The sequence below is a fragment of the Macrobrachium rosenbergii genome, chromosome 7 (genome assembly GCF_040412425.1).
Source record: "Macrobrachium rosenbergii isolate ZJJX-2024 chromosome 7, ASM4041242v1, whole genome shotgun sequence".
Taxonomy (NCBI): Eukaryota; Metazoa; Arthropoda; class Malacostraca; order Decapoda; family Palaemonidae; genus Macrobrachium; species Macrobrachium rosenbergii.
The window spans coordinates 40,097,578-40,113,320 of NC_089747.1; the positions used below are offsets into that span (position 1 = coordinate 40,097,578).

Below are 15,743 nucleotides of genomic sequence, written 5' to 3' on the forward strand. Positions count from 1 at the left end.
GGTTAGGATGCACGCCTGCACTTTATTTGTTAGCCTACAACATTCTAGGTCAGATTATGAAACTAGGCCGGCTGGGGAGTAGTCCACCCTTTCCCAGGTAAGGCTCGTGCAACCTGGCCTAGGCTAGATCGGGTTAGATTAGGTTGGGTTAGGATGCTTCCCTGTAAATCTTTGATATACTTTGTAAAATTTTGACCCTGTAAATCTTTGATATACTTTGTAAAATTTTGACCCTGTAAATCTTTGATATACTTTGTAAAATTTTGACCCTGTAAATCTTTGATATACTTTGTAAAATTTTGACCCTGCAAATCTTTGATATACTTTGTAAAATTTTGAGACTTTCATTTTAGACAAGCAAAAGATATATGTATATTTGGGCAGATTAAAGTGTGATTTATGAATATCCCACTGCACTCTATTTCGGTTCCCCCATGCCCAAAATGCCCGAGTTTACCCTTGAATTGATGGACAGAGAAAGGATTCGCTGAAACTTAGTTGTCCGTTCGTCCATCAGACTCGTCTTCTCCCTCCTGCCGGGTCTATGCACAGTGCCCAAGATAAGTTAGGTTAGGGTACGGGATGGTACCCGCAGAAATAATGCGGGCAACTAATACATTTTGACATTAGTCCTATTTAACCTGGAACCATTATTGAATACGAGACTGAATAATATTTTCCCATGTCTTCGGAAGTTTCTAAAATGCATTCCATTGGCAAATGTGTACTTTTGGAGAAGGTGGGCCCCACCATTTATCCTAAAAATTTAGGAACCACAGTGGGAAAGAGGGTTTTTTCCATGCACAAATTAAATAATGAAAACTTCCCGTCCAAAATATTTTGTTTAAAAGTAAAATTTTGGTTTTAAATAAAATTTTACTCATGACAAAATGCCGTTGTATAGGCCGGCTTAACCTGCTCTGAAACTATATATTTGGAACAACCAAACCTGGGCCTAATCTAAAACTATCTTAAAAAGTATGACCTGGTCAAAACCGGGAGCTAAAAGCATAATAATTTACGAACAAAACGTAATTTTACCTTAAAAATTATGTACCAAATCAGTGTTCTTGGTGATTTCAATGCCAGGGTCACACAGCTACTCATGCGCATGCGCGAAGCTGTTTCCTTACATACGTCTCATGTTCGTTACGTTAAAGCATATAAAATGAAAGTTATATAATTATAATAAACCGCAGTTCCTCTCCTTAGGTTTGGTCGTTTATCCCTTGAGTATTCATCACAGACATTTTTTGCGTTTCCTCAACCAATTGGCAGTTGTCATTATGTAGCAGTTATCTTTTCTCAATACTCAAAAACTACGTGGCATTCAGCAGTGGAATTAAACTAATAATAACAAAAAAATTGACGGAATAAACAGTTTCTAGATGGAAAACTGTTCTTAAAAGTTAAATGGACCTCTTCAAAGTAAAGGAAAAATATTTACTATTACTTAGGTGTCAGAATAATAAGTTTTTCATGTCATGTTAATGGCCCCTTTGGTGGGCGTGTTCCATATGGATAGGGTTCATCTTCTGAATAATAATAATAAAAATAATAATAATAATAATAATCATAAATTTTCTTTACATAAATATTAAACAAATTTTTTTCTTTACGCAATCAAGATTATATCATGTGGTAACTTTGAGGTACTGAACACCGCTAACCACAAAAAGCAATGTCCACCATCCTGAATCACATCCTTTTAGGAAACAATGACCACCACATTCCTGATCGTACAGTGACACACTGGTTTCATCCTTCACTTTCCTTCATGAAGGCTTCATCGTGATCCTGTCTTGAGGCCAGATAATCACCATAGGGGTCACTGGCAATTTCTAATCAATTTTTAATCAACTCACACATGCGGGAGCTTCTGCCAGTCGCTATGAGGCCTAGTGATGACGGTTGCAAACATTGATAACGGTCGGAAATATTCGCTGCCATTGTTAATGAAGAAGAAATAAAAAGTAGTCATATGCAAATTATACACTTAAAATGAATGTAGCACTTTATAATTATAAATTTACTATAAATATTTTCAACGTTCGTTTGGGCATAAAGAAGCATCTTTTCCCTTACTGATGCAGCATAGCGTATAACTTCTCTTACTTTCATTCATAGTTGGGGGGTTAAATAAATAACCATGCAACCTGTTTTTTTTTGGGCAAAAAAGTTTTATTCAAGTTCGACATATCTTCAGAAACAAAGAAAAAAAATTCACTTTTTTTTTTTTGAATGCGGTCGATCTAAAAATTGCCCCATGGCTAGATCTTGCTTAGTTAATCCTATTTGCTAGATATTTGTCCCTACACAGTTAAAACTCTGTGGTGGCAAGCCACGCTTGTTGTCCGACATACACATGTACAATATCAAAGAGGCTGTGTTGTCTGTCTCGACACTCATTTAAAAAACTTTTGGAAACGCCGTCTTAAGAACCCCGCCATAATAACCATTTTGTTACCCTCTTTCGTATGAAGTTAGATAGAATGAGAGAGAGAGAGAGAGAGAGGAGAGCAATGATGAACAGGGGAAAAAAATATATATATATATATTTGCGAGAATGAAGCTTTGTTTTATCAAACCCAAACCGGAAATAGAAAAGTTACCCCATGTGAAGAGGGACCCATATGGGACTATAACGTGGCATTCGAATCTGCTTGAACGAACTGGAAAAAATAAGGTGGTTTTTTCTTCTTCTTCTTCTCGTTCTTCTCCTCCTTTTTTTCCCTTTAGAGGGCAAATGAGGACTCGAACTCGCAAAGTAAAAAGATGCCATTCGAAGCGTATATGACACGGAAGCGGCTGTGAGAGAAAAATCTACGGTTACAGACGGCGATATTATTTTAATTTTATAGTTCGTCTTCGAATGCCACGTCGTCCATTCCGCGGTCGACATTTTTCTTTTTGTTTCACTGCCAAAGTCCCGGATGGATATGTCTACTGCAGTAGTTGCCTATTCGTAAATGAATTCAAATATATAAAAAAAGCAATATGGAGGTGAAATTGAGGCAGGATGATCAACGGTGTATGTTGTGGGGGGAGGGTTGTTAATGAAGATTTCGTTATCGGTTACGTGAGATTTTTAAATTCCTTGACTGTTTATGGCAATATGGTTTGTACGTTACCTTGTCTTTAGCTCCAATATCTCAAACATTGGGAAGGACAAGATCTTTGAAAAACTGGATGATAATAATGATACAATCCTATTTCTACATATAGGCCTATTTACTTTCTGAAGATTCTGTTTTCTCAATTTTGATGTTAGGAATCTCACAGAATCCTGATTTAGTACTTTGACATTGTATAATCATGATATGCAATCATCTTTTTCTTTACCGGGTATCTGGGAGGCAACAAGGTGTAGGAATATGGGGGGGGGTGGAGCGATTACAGGATCAGGAAACTAAATATTACTGAAGAGAGAGAGAGAGAGAGCAGACCCACTTGCTCTAAGGTTGTCTGCACACCGCAAGACACTTTTAGTGGAAAGTGGCTGGCCACTAAGTGGTCAGCCACTTAGTGGCCAGCTGATAATATCAGCTTGTACAGTGGCGTGGCCTAAAAGTAGACTCGGCAGCCACTCTTTTAGAGCTGTCCACTTTTAGTGGCTCGTCTGTGGTCTTCCATACAAACGTGCGTTCCATTTTTTGTTTATTTTAGTGGCCTGCCACTTAATGGCCAGCCACTTTCCACCAAAAGTGTCCTGGGTGTGGGCAGCCTAAGACGAAGAAGAGCAATTGGAGCTTGTGTTGCAACTCTCCCTCTGGTTTGGTCAGATAGCGTTAAGAATTTGGTTTCAGGCGAGCAACCAGTAGGATAAGTTAGGTCGGGCCAGGTATGCGAGGTTGAGACAGTGCATGGGATATTCCTTTTTTGGGGGGATAGGGGTAGAGAGGGAGATGACCGTGAAATGCGACTGAACGAATGCAAACTTGACTCTATTTCTATGTACACGTTACCAAGACATTGTTGGTGCAAGTAGGCCTAACACCTCGTGTGAAGTAGGTTGGGTTATGGCTGTTTAGGTTGGGTGCCTTCCTCTTTCCTCCAGAAAACAATAATGATTAAAAAGACTCCGGCTGGCACGATGAATAGCGACGGCGTGAGTACGCCCAAACCTTTCGTTGGGGCTGGGTTACGCTTCTCAGAGGTGGTCTTGCGTCTTTCGTTTCGGTCTCGAGAATCGCTATACGATCACGGCGAAGTGCACGAATACGACGGTTTTTAAACAAAATAGTGATTAATTTCCTAATCTGCTAAATTTCTTTACAAACGACTCAATTGGTCTCATCCTACTTACACGGTGTCAGAAACAACGGAACCGGTGCTGAAGCGTCACCAGGAAAAGGTGCTCAGTGAGTGTGTGTTTTTTGCTGATTTTTTTTCTCAGTCATCCATTCTGCCACATCAATAAAAAAAAACTGTTCTGTGATTCCTATAATGGATTATCTATGTGGGGTTAACATTTTCCTTCTTCAACAACCAAGAAACCTGTGAACAACGTTCTTGTTAATTCATTTAAGCACGATTCCTCCTTTTCAGTAAACGGGAAGTGAAAGAATTGACTCAGTGGAGGCAAATTGACTTTAAAAGCTTCTTAATTTTTTCCCCCCAACGACTTTTCTTCATTCAATTTGGTTTCATTCAGAGTCGAAATGGACCTGCTGGGAAATGATGAAACAGATTCATTCTAACTCCTTTTCCTGTCTTCATCTTCTACCCTAACTTACCTATCGTAAACCACTACGAACCTCAGTTTCTCGTACACCAATGTAAAAATACAAGATATACACAACCCTGGAATATACATCAAACATGAATTGATACAAAGGACAGCACGGTATTATATGGATCCGGACACACACGGAATGCGAAGGCCCTCTACGAGAAATGAACAGATACAGTACATTCACTTTTCCTTCTGGAAATTCTTCCTCAAGGACCAATGAAGCGCCTTCGCTTTCTCTGCACCTCAGGCCAACCATAGAAAACTTTCCATGTCTTAAAAATGCTACAGTTTTCATACTGTTCTGTGCACTGAGTATTTCATGAAATAAATGTTTTTTTTTACTTAGGTTTTTTGGTTCCGTTGGAAATGGGTTTGATCCTGAATGACGCACAAGACGAAGCATCAGTCACGAGGGACTTTTCCAGTCACTCAAGTCTCTGGAAACTGTAATGTGAGTCTAAGTTAGATCAGAATCACTGTTAAGAATTCAGAACCCGTGGCATGATGTGGCCTTTTGCGTCCGTAGGAATGCAATGTTTGTTTCTCAGCGCGGAATTAGACATTCCAGAAAACACTCCTGAAAAGAACTTCCGTCACTGCCAGAAACGTCCGGCGTACTGGAGACACAGCTTTGGGCTTTTATCTTCAATAATGGTCCATGCCCGGTCAAATTCTCTCCGGAGATATTGGGCTAATGGCCCGCCCAACATCGGCAGTGTCGCAGATGGTCACTGTTTTCTTCGTGCGGGTGGGCAACATGGGAGTTTGGGAGGGCGTGATGGAAGAAGGGGGCAGCGTTGGCGGGGGGACTGCCTTGAGGGTGGGCATCTCCTTCCTGAGGGTGCCGTAGAGAGTCTCGCAGTTGTCCCTCGTGTTGGTGATCTTTGCCGGGCTGCCGCCGGCGAGGTCTGCCGGGGAGTGGAGGGGGCTGCTGTTGTTCCGGGGGTTGAGACTGGCCAGGGTGTTGTTGGGGGTCATGTGCTTGTCATCGTCCGTGGGGGTGACCTTGTAGATGGTGTTGGTGACGGCGGAGTTGGGCCGAGCGTTGGTGTTGTTGGCAAGGTTGCAGGTGGTGTTCACCAGGCAGGGGGGCTGGGTGAGCTGGGGGGGCTTCCCGGCTCCCGTGGAGTGGTGCTTGGGAGTGCAGCCCGATCCGTAGGTGAAGAGGGCCACCGTCTCCATGTGTCAGGTGTCGTCCAGGTGGAATCGGTGGTTGCTCCCTCCGCTGGAGCTGGTGGCCATGAGGTTGCCCAGCCTGCGCCCTAGGCCGTAGCCCCTGTTGGTCATCTGCTCCTGCATGAGGTTGAAACAGGTGGCGATGAGGGCCATGCCCACCAGCAGGTAGAAGGCGGAGCCCAGCAAAGTGACCTGGACGCCGGTGCTCGTGTTGGGCGTGGTCTCGGGAGCCAGGTCCCCGAAGCCGATGGTCGTGAGGGAGGAGAAGCAGAAGTAGATGGCGTGCAGGAATGTCCACTGGTGGGCGTAGGCGAAGACCGCCGCCCCCCCGCAGATGTAGGTGATCATCAGCACCAGGCACAGGGTGACGGGCACAGCGCCCCCTCTCCCTCCCCGTACTCGTCCCCAGGCTGCTTCCTTCACTGCACTCGCCTCCTCCCCACTTCCTCTGGAAGGTGGAAAAAAGGACGGTGTTAGGTGGTGTTTGCTCTAGTACTACAAATATTATAATAATGACAATTATCACTGGATTGTGATTAAAGAAAGTTAATTAAAGTAATAAATAAGAGGAAGAGGTAATTAGTCCTGCAATAACCATGTACATAAATGCAATCCGCAGACGACTGGCTTTGTTCTGTCCCATTCATTGATCCATAATTATTGATACTAATGATTAAGTCTTTCAACTCGTAGGGGGTTAGTAGCGCCGTCAGTGCACCTCTCGTGCGGTGCACTGTAGGCATTACTTAAGGTTCTTTGCAGCGCCCCTCCGTTTCATTCCTTTTACTGTACCTCCGTTCATATTTTCTTTCTTCCATCTTATTTTAACTGTCTCCTAACAGTTGTTTCACACTGAAACTGCTTTGAGGTTTTCCTCCTGTTACACCTTTCAAACCTCCCTTTCTCTCAGTTTCCGTTTCAGCGCTGAATGACCTCATCGTCATAGGACCCAGCACTTGGCCTTTGGCCTAAATCCTGTATTCCAGTCTATCAAGTCTTTAAAATGTTGATAAATATAATCGTCATCTGCTAAATATTATTGACAAAGATATACAAACGTCGAAACTATTTAAAAAAACAGTTTTTGCTTTGAAAAAATTTCCAGTGAAAAATTAACCTTTTTAAGATTTGCAAAAAAATTTCCAATGGAAAAATCAACCTCTTAAGATTTGCAAAAAAATTTCCAATGAAAAAATCAACCTCTTTAAGATTTGCAAAAAAATTTCCAATGAAAAAAATCAACCTCTTTAAGATTTGCAAAAAAATTTCCAATGAAAAAATCAACCTCTTTAAGATTTGCAAAAAAATTTCCAATGAAAAAATCAACCTCTTTAAGATTTGCAAAAAAATTTCCAATGGAAAAATCAACCTCTTAAGATTTGCAAAAAAATTTCCAATGAAAAAATCAACCTCTTTAAGATTTGCAAAAAATTTCCAATGAAAAAATCTCCAATGAAAAAATCAACCTCTTTAAGATTGCAAAATAAAAAAAATCCTCTTTAAGATTTCTTGAAAAATCAACTTTAAGATTTTAAAACAAATGTTCTTAGTCCAACTTAAGACGAAAAAATGTCCATAATTTCAGTAAACAATTTTCTTATAAAAACACTGAAAATTATCAATAGATCTGTCTATAACTGATTAGCAATGTCAGCAAAATATTTAAAAAAATTATAATTAAAACGTTTATAAGTATCATTTCAACCAAAAATCTTCAGCCCCAAAATATTACCAAATATGAATGGAACTGTTTCTAAGTTCAACAAATCTTAACATTATTTCACAAAATATGGAGAATAAAGGGAAAGGAGATTCTTAAGAGAGAGAGAGAGAGAGAGAGAGAGAGAGAGAGAGAGAGAGAGAGAGAGAGAGAGATACACACACATATATACTTTGCATCCCAGAGGAATTTACAAAGACAAGTCAGCTTTCCATTGCAAACTGGCAATATTGGTTTCAGACCTGGTACGTATTACTGCACAGTCCCTGGAGAGAGAGAGAGAGAGAGAGAGAGAGAGAGAGAGAGAGAGAGAGAGAGAGAGAGAGAGAGAGAGAGAGAGAGAGGCAACAACTATGAAAAAAAAAAACTAATTTAAAAAAATACTTAATGAAATTATATAATCAGTGAGATTATTCTAGATTAATTAGACGTTTAATTAGAACGAAAAAAAGGGTCTAATTTGTGAGCCGACTTTGAAGTAGTGGAAGGTTCAGATGTTTCCAGACTTGGGACTGGAACTGGAACTGGAAGGAAGAGAGAGAGAGAGAGAGAGACAGAGAAGAGGGGAAACAGATAGATGACGCGAGAGAGGGAAGGAAGTAAGAGGGAAGGAGAGAAATGGTGTGAGAGACAGAGAGACAAAGAAGGGGAAACAGATAAATGACGAGAGAGAGAGAGAGAGAGAGAGAGAGAGAGAGAGAGAGAGAGAGAGAGAGAGAGAGAATTGAGCAAAACGATTAAACAAGAACAAATGAAAACAAAAACAAGAGACGAAGAAGGAGGAGAAGAAGAAGAAGAAGAATAAAGGGCACCTATCAGGCAGCAGCATAATAATACCCACAATACCCATACCTTGGCGGGATCGACGCTGGTGTAGGGCGTGGCGGCAGACTGGTGGTTCACGCGGGGCATCTGGGGGCGCCTCCTGCACCGACACAGACGCCACCACAGCCACTTCAGCGCCCTCGACAGCAGGTCTCCTGCAGGAGAAGAGAGAGAGAGAGAGAGAGAGTGAGAGTGAGTGAGTGAATCGCATTGAAGCGATTTTTACGGATCAAAGACACAGCTAAATTATTGGATTTTTAGTCTAAGGGGATTTTATTTTAAGTGGATTTCAGTCTAAGGGGAGTTTAGTCTAAGGGAATTTTAGTCTAAGGGGGATTTTAATTTCAGGGCATTGTTGTCGACGAGGATTTTAGTCTGAGGGGATCTTAGTCTAAGGGGATTTCAGTCTAAGGCATTTTTGTCCAAGAGGATTTCAGTCTAAGGGAAGTTTCACCTAAGGGAATTTTAGTCTAAGGGGAGTTCAGTCTAAGAGGAGTTTAGTCTACGGAAATTTTAGTCTCAAGGGATTTCAGTCTAAGGGGAGTTTAGTCTAGGGGAATTTTAGTCTAAGGGGAGTTTAGTCTAAGAGGATTTTGGTCTAAGGCAAATTTTAGCCTAGGGGGATTTTAGTCTAAGGGGATTTTAATCTCAGGGCAATGCTGTCGAAGAGGATATTAGTCTAAGGGGAGTTGAGTCTCAGGGGATTTCATCTTAAGGGAGTTTAGTCTAAGGGGATTCTAGTGTAAGGGGATTGTGGTCACTGGGAGGTACTACATATATAAAATGCCCAACAACAGACATTAGAGAAATACCGAAAGAAAAAGGGAACATTCCCGAAAAAATGCTGATAATATTTAGGTTATTTCAATTCCCGTCACGAAAAATATAGCAGTTCATGAATATTTATAGATATATAGATATATATGTGTATGTATTTGTGTATATGTATATATATTTATATCGATATACACCTGCCCCTTCATTTCCAAGTCGTCTTCGAACCCGGGCAAGACCCAGGCATCTCAAAATAATATAAAAAACAATTATTTTCTAACGGGATTAAAGGCATTCGCGGGCAAACTCCGACAACCAATTGATTGATTGGGATAAAAAGCTGTGATTCTCAGTTTCAGGACAAACGGTCCCGTCCCCTTTCCCCATGGGGGTCCTAAAAAAAAACCCTCCTTCCACCCCACCCCAACCCCCCCGAGTCGAATTACAGCGTTATATGCAAATTGCATTAAATTGCGTAAATGCAATCGCCCGTTCGCTTGCATCATGATGGAAATGGTCTCCGCCATGTTGGATAGTTGAGTTCATTTTTTCTTCTTCTTCTTCTTCTCTGCGACTGTATATGTGTGTATATATATGTATGTATATGTATATATATACAACGACTTTTATTTATAATAATACACTAATTTTAATACATAAAACAGTCGTCCGGACTAGAATCGTCTCCCTTCAGAGAATCTTCGTTTTCTTTGGACCAAAGGTGGCGTCTTTTAGACTAAAAAAGAATTTTTATTTTTAAATGTTTGTCTGTCCGAGTGTGAGCCTCTGACAGAATAGATTTGCATTGGGCTATTGCAGAGAGAGAGAGAGAGAGAGAGAGAGAGAGAGAGAGAGAGGCGCCTTGATGTGTGTGTACGTTCCAGTTCAAAGTGAGAGATTAACACCGACACCGGTTGGAAGATAGAGCATTCATTCTCTCTCTCTCTCTCTCTTGTATATATTTCCCTTTGCCTCCATAAATATTTATACGAGAGAGAGAGAGAGAGAGAGAGAGAGAGAGAGAGAGAGAGAGAGAGAGAGAGTGCACTAGGCCTAAAAATATATACAAAAGAGAAAGAGAGAGCAATAGGCCTAAAAATATATATAAAAGAGAGAGGCCTAAAATATATATATATATATATATATATATATATATATATATATATATATATATATATATATATATATATATATAGATATAGAGAGAGAGAGAGAGAGAGAGAGAGAGAGAAAAATATAAACAAAGAGAGAGTCAAGAGGCCTAAAAATATAAACAAAAGAGAGAGTCAATAGGCCTAAAATGTATGAGAGAGAGAGAGAGAGAGAGAGAGGGCACAGGGCCTATATAATATAACCTTCCCAACAATAAAGGTTTCCTACCACCTACACACTGTCCCATTTATCAAGCTACGGGTCATATAATTTAGGAGACACCTCTCTCTCTCTCCCCATGATACCTCCTTTGTAAAAAAAAAAAAAACAGCCAAATTGGAAGAACTTTTTTTATTGTAAATTTCCAAATTGTTTTCTAAAGAAACAGAATTGTGTAAATTTTGGTTTTTCTTTATTTTCTCTCTTTGTGAAAATGTGATGATTATTCCATTTTTATTATTTATTAAGTGATTATATATTTTTTTTCAGTGCCTCTGCAAGGTTAAGTTCATCGTTGAGGAGGGAAAAACTGTTGCTAGTTCTAAACATGGCGAAAGCTAAACGGGACGCCGTGTTTAGTACTAGCCCCTCGGTAATAAAAAATATCGTTTTTTAATATAATTTGTCGACCACACATTATGAAATGGGTGTATATAATACTTTGATCCCCGAGGGGCTAGTACTAAACATGGTGGAAGCTAAATGTGATGCCGTGTTTAGTACTAGCCCCTAGGGAATCAAAGATATCACTTATTAATATAATTTCTCGACCTCACAATACAGAAATGGATGTATATAATTCTTTGATCCCCGAGGGGCTAGTTCTCAACATGGCGGAAGCTCCTTGGGATGCCTTGGTGTTTAGTACCAGCCCCTCGGGGATCAAAGGTATCGTTTATTAATATAATTTGTGGACCGCACAATACAGAAATGGGTGTATATAGTACTATGATCCCGAGGGGCTAGTACTAAACATGGAGGAAGCTCCTTGGGATGCCGTGTTTAGTACTAGCTTCCCGGGGATCAAGGATATCGTTTATTATTATAATTTGTCGACTACACAATGCAAAATGGGTGTATATAATACTTTGATCCCCGAGGGGCTAGTACTAAACATGGCGGAAGCTCCTTGGGACGCCGTGTTTAGTACTAGCCCTGGGGGGTCAAAGATATCGTTTATTAATATAATTTGTTGACCACGCAATACAGAAATGGGCGAATACAGTACTTTGATTCCCAATTGGCTAGTACTAAACTCAAAGGCGTCCCACTGAGTTTCTGCCATGTTTAGTACTAGCACCTCGGAGTGGATGACGAGTAGATAACAAGCCAAAGTAGCAGCCAGTTGTCATTGTTGATTCTTTAAAATTAATTATTTAAAATCGGAGAATAAACGAGTTTTCTGTACAGCGTATAATCAAGGCCACCGAAAATAGATTTATCTTTCGGTGGTCTCGGTATAGTGCTGTATGAGCCGCGACCCATGAAACTTTAACCATCGCCCGGTGGTGGCCTGCCCTATATCATTGCCAGATGCACGATTATGGCTAACTTTAACCTTAAATAGAATAAAACTACTGAGGAGGCTAGAGGGCTGTAATTTGGTATGTTTGATGATTGGAGGGTGGATGATCAACATGCCAATTTGCAGCCCTTTAGCCTCAGCAGTTTTTAAGATCTGAGGGCGGACAGAAAAAGTGCGGACAGAAAAAACGGACGGAAAAAGTGCGAACAGGACGGACAGTAAAAAAGTGCGGACAGACGGACAGAAAAAGTGCGAACAGAAAAAGTGCCGATAGTAAAAAGTGCGGACAGTAAAAAGTGCGGACAGAAAAAAACAGTGCGCCGATAGTAAAAAGTGCGGACAGGACAGAAAAAGTAAAAAGTGCGGACAGAAAAAGTGCGAACAGAAAAAGTGCCGATAGTAAAAAAGTGCGGACAGAAAAAGTGCGGACAGAAAAAAGTGCGAACAGAAAAAGTGCCGATAGTAAAAAAGTGCGGACAGAAAAAGTGCGGACAGAAAAAAGTGCGAACAGAAAAAGTGCCGATAGTAAAAAAGTGCGGACAGAAAAAAGTGCGGACGGAAAAAAGTGCAGACAGAAAAAGTACGGAAGGAAAAAAGTGCAAACAGAAAATAGTGCGGACAGGAAAAAGTGCGGACAGAAAAAGTGCGGACGGAAAAAGTGCGAACAGAAAAAGTACGGAAGGAAAAAAGTGCAAACAGAAAAAAGTGTGGACAGAAAAAAGTGCGGACAGAAAAAGTGCGGACAGACATACAAACCCGGCACAATAGTTTTCTGTAAATCTCTCTTACACACACACACACACACGGTAGAGAGAGAGAGAGAGAGAGAGAGAGAGAGAGAGAGAGAGAGAGAGAGAGAGAGAGAGAGCCGTATAGCCGTATACACACACGGGAAAGCGAAGTATTGAATGATTTTCTGGACACGGAAATAAAAGTAAAAGGTTCAAAACTTCCAAACTTCAAAACTGCGAGATTTGACATCATCGGTTCCAGCGAGGTTTAAGTGAATCAAGGCGATTTGGATGGAAGTTAATTCGGCGAATGGAAAGCAATTATATATATATATATATATATATGTGCATGCATATATATATATCTGTGTATATATAATGTATGAATAAATATATATATATATACACACACTGTATATCTGTGTATGTATAATGTATGAATAAATGTATATATATATACACACACTGAGAGAGAGAGAGAGAGAGAGAGAGAGAGAGAGAGAGAGAGATAAGGGAACGGCGCCCCCCCAAAACTATTTACCATTGCTTAATAACGACCCAGTGATTCTATAGGACACTCGGCTAAAATGAACGCCTAAGCGGAAACGAGAGCCTCTCTCTCTCTCTCTCTCTCTTGTGCATTCAATTCCTCCTCTCAAACTCTCTCTCTCCCTCACGTTTGTAAGTGTTGCCACACAGAAATGCCCCCCCCGCCCAAACCCTTTAAAATTCCACTGTTGTCAGGATTCCATTTGATTTGTAAGTAACGTTCAATAGCCACCCTTTCCTTCCACACCCCCCCTTTTCCCCTCCCCCCTTCCACCCTCCCTCCAAAACAGGCAAAGTGTTGGCAGAGCATTTTTTTTGTAAATGAACGAGGAGAGACGAGTTTGCGAATTTGCACGAGAGCATTTTAAAATGGCAGTTTTTTTTTTCCTTTCATTCGAGACGCAAAGAAGAAGAAGAGAAGGAGAACTGTCGGCAGATTATTATTATTTTATTAGCATTCGAGCACCAGTTGAATAATCCCTCTTTGAAGGCAGGCAAGCACGTGCGCGCGCGCGAACACACAGAGGAATCAGCACTCGGGCAAGAGTTAAATAAACAAATTCGAACAAAATCAAATAACTTCTTGCGTTTTGAGAATCGTTTCAGGAGGAGAGGAGATCTTTTTTTAGTTTTCCGTAAAAGAAAACCGTTGTGCCGGATTTGTCTGTCCGTCCGCACTTTTTCTGTCCGCCCTCACATCTTAAAAACTACTGAGGAGGCTAGAGGGCTGCAAATTGGTATGTTGATCATCCACCCTCCAATCATCAGACATACCAAATTGCAGCCCTCTAGCCTCAGTAGTTTTTATTCTATTTAAGGTTAAAGTTAGGTATAATCGTGCGTCTGGCAACGATATAGGAAAGGCCACCACTGGGCCGAAAGACAGATCTATTTTCGGGGGCCTTGATTACACGCTGTACAGAAAACTCGATTGCGCTGAAGAAACTTCAGCGCATTTTTTTTTTTTTTTTTTTTTTTTTTTTAATTTTACGATGATTCTGGGTCTTCGAGATCGATCAATATATTGGCACATAAAAACGAAATTTTTTTTTTTTTTTTAACCTGTATTACGACGCCACCCGTTTTGGGAATTTTGACTTTTAAAATAATACTGTTCGTGAAGTTTATTTTCAAAATTCTTGGAAATTACCGTTTCACATACTCAGACCTCTTTTTTTTTTTATGATATATCATCACATTCCTTTTATCTTTGAAGAGTTTGACACAAAAGACTGAAAAAGCTTTCAACCCTTTCTTGTTTTTGGGAGACCAATTAACTGATTTGTTTGTGTAATCTAGCGTCACAATGTCTACTACGGTCTGAGCCTGTTTTAGTAAGGTCACAATACAATGAATAGGATCAAACTGACCATTCTGAACAGCTCAAAAGTACGCTACGAACCAAGTACGAGAAACAACCGAATGTCCTTCAGCGCAGGAAAGAATCTTATTGGGCTGATAAACGAGAACTCCGCCAAAAGAGAGAGAGAGAGAGAGAGAGTTTCGTGTATCGATGTTTTTCCAAACCGAAAACGCCCACAGGTCTTCTGCGAAACGCTTTTGATTAACAAACATCCAAAGGAATAAAAGAATGACTTATTTTGCTTTCCTTTCCGGGCTTCTAAGAAGGGAGAGAGAGAGAGAGAGAGCCAAGAGAATGTGAAGAATGAGCGCAAACAATCGCTTTCCCGAAAGTGCTTGCTGCGCGGGGGGAAATCATCGTGCATCCGCCACCCTCGCACGAATGTCAACAATGGAGATGTATTATAATATTGACGCGAACAGCGAGTTCATTCCGTTTTCTAATCGGCCATTTCGGAGCTGCGTAAAAAAAAAAAGGAGTAAATTGCATCAGTTATGTTTTTAATGATCCGTAACGTTCCTCACCCCCCAGCCCCTTCTCCCCACCCCCACCAAAAAAAATACAGAGACAAAAGTCTGTTCAGTTTACGAGGTCAGCGACACGAGAGAGAGATTTTTTAACGGGATGAAATAATCGCGAAAACCGCGTTAGTTATGTTTTTAATGATCTGTAATGTTCCCCCTCCCACCCGCCAAAATAAATAAATAAATAAAATAAAATAAAACAAAGACAAAAACCATAATAAAATCTTCAAATCTGTTAAGTTTACGAGGCGGTCAGCGATGCGAGAGAGATAGATTTTGGCGGGAAGAAATAATCGCGAAAGTGACGCGGAACAATGATTTCAAAGTTGCATTCATTCAGATTGGCTTTGTCACAGAAAGCGCGAAAATCCATCATAACCGGCTGATAATTATTTTTTTTTTAAATACAAGTTAATTCAGTTAAAGCTTTACTTCGCCGTACTGATTTAACTATTACAGGTAGTTAATAATAATAAGAGTTATAATAATGGTTAACTGCAACTAAGTCCATTAGGAGGGGGATTTCTATAAGAAAAATACAGTGTAATAAAGTTATCTCCCTAAATCTTGATTTAGGGAGATAATAATAATAATAATAATAATAATAATAATAATAATAATAATAATAATAATAATAATAAATTGAAAGTTAGTAAACACAACGTAATA

At 40.2% G+C, this 15,743-nt stretch overlaps 1 pseudogene; it reads right to left on the bottom strand.

The window, feature by feature from the left end:
* Window positions 1-2,159: 2,159 nt before the first annotated feature.
* The window catches only part of LOC136840340 (TWiK family of potassium channels protein 7-like), a 298,706-nt pseudogene continuing 285,122 nt past the window's right edge, over window positions 2,160-15,743 (bottom strand).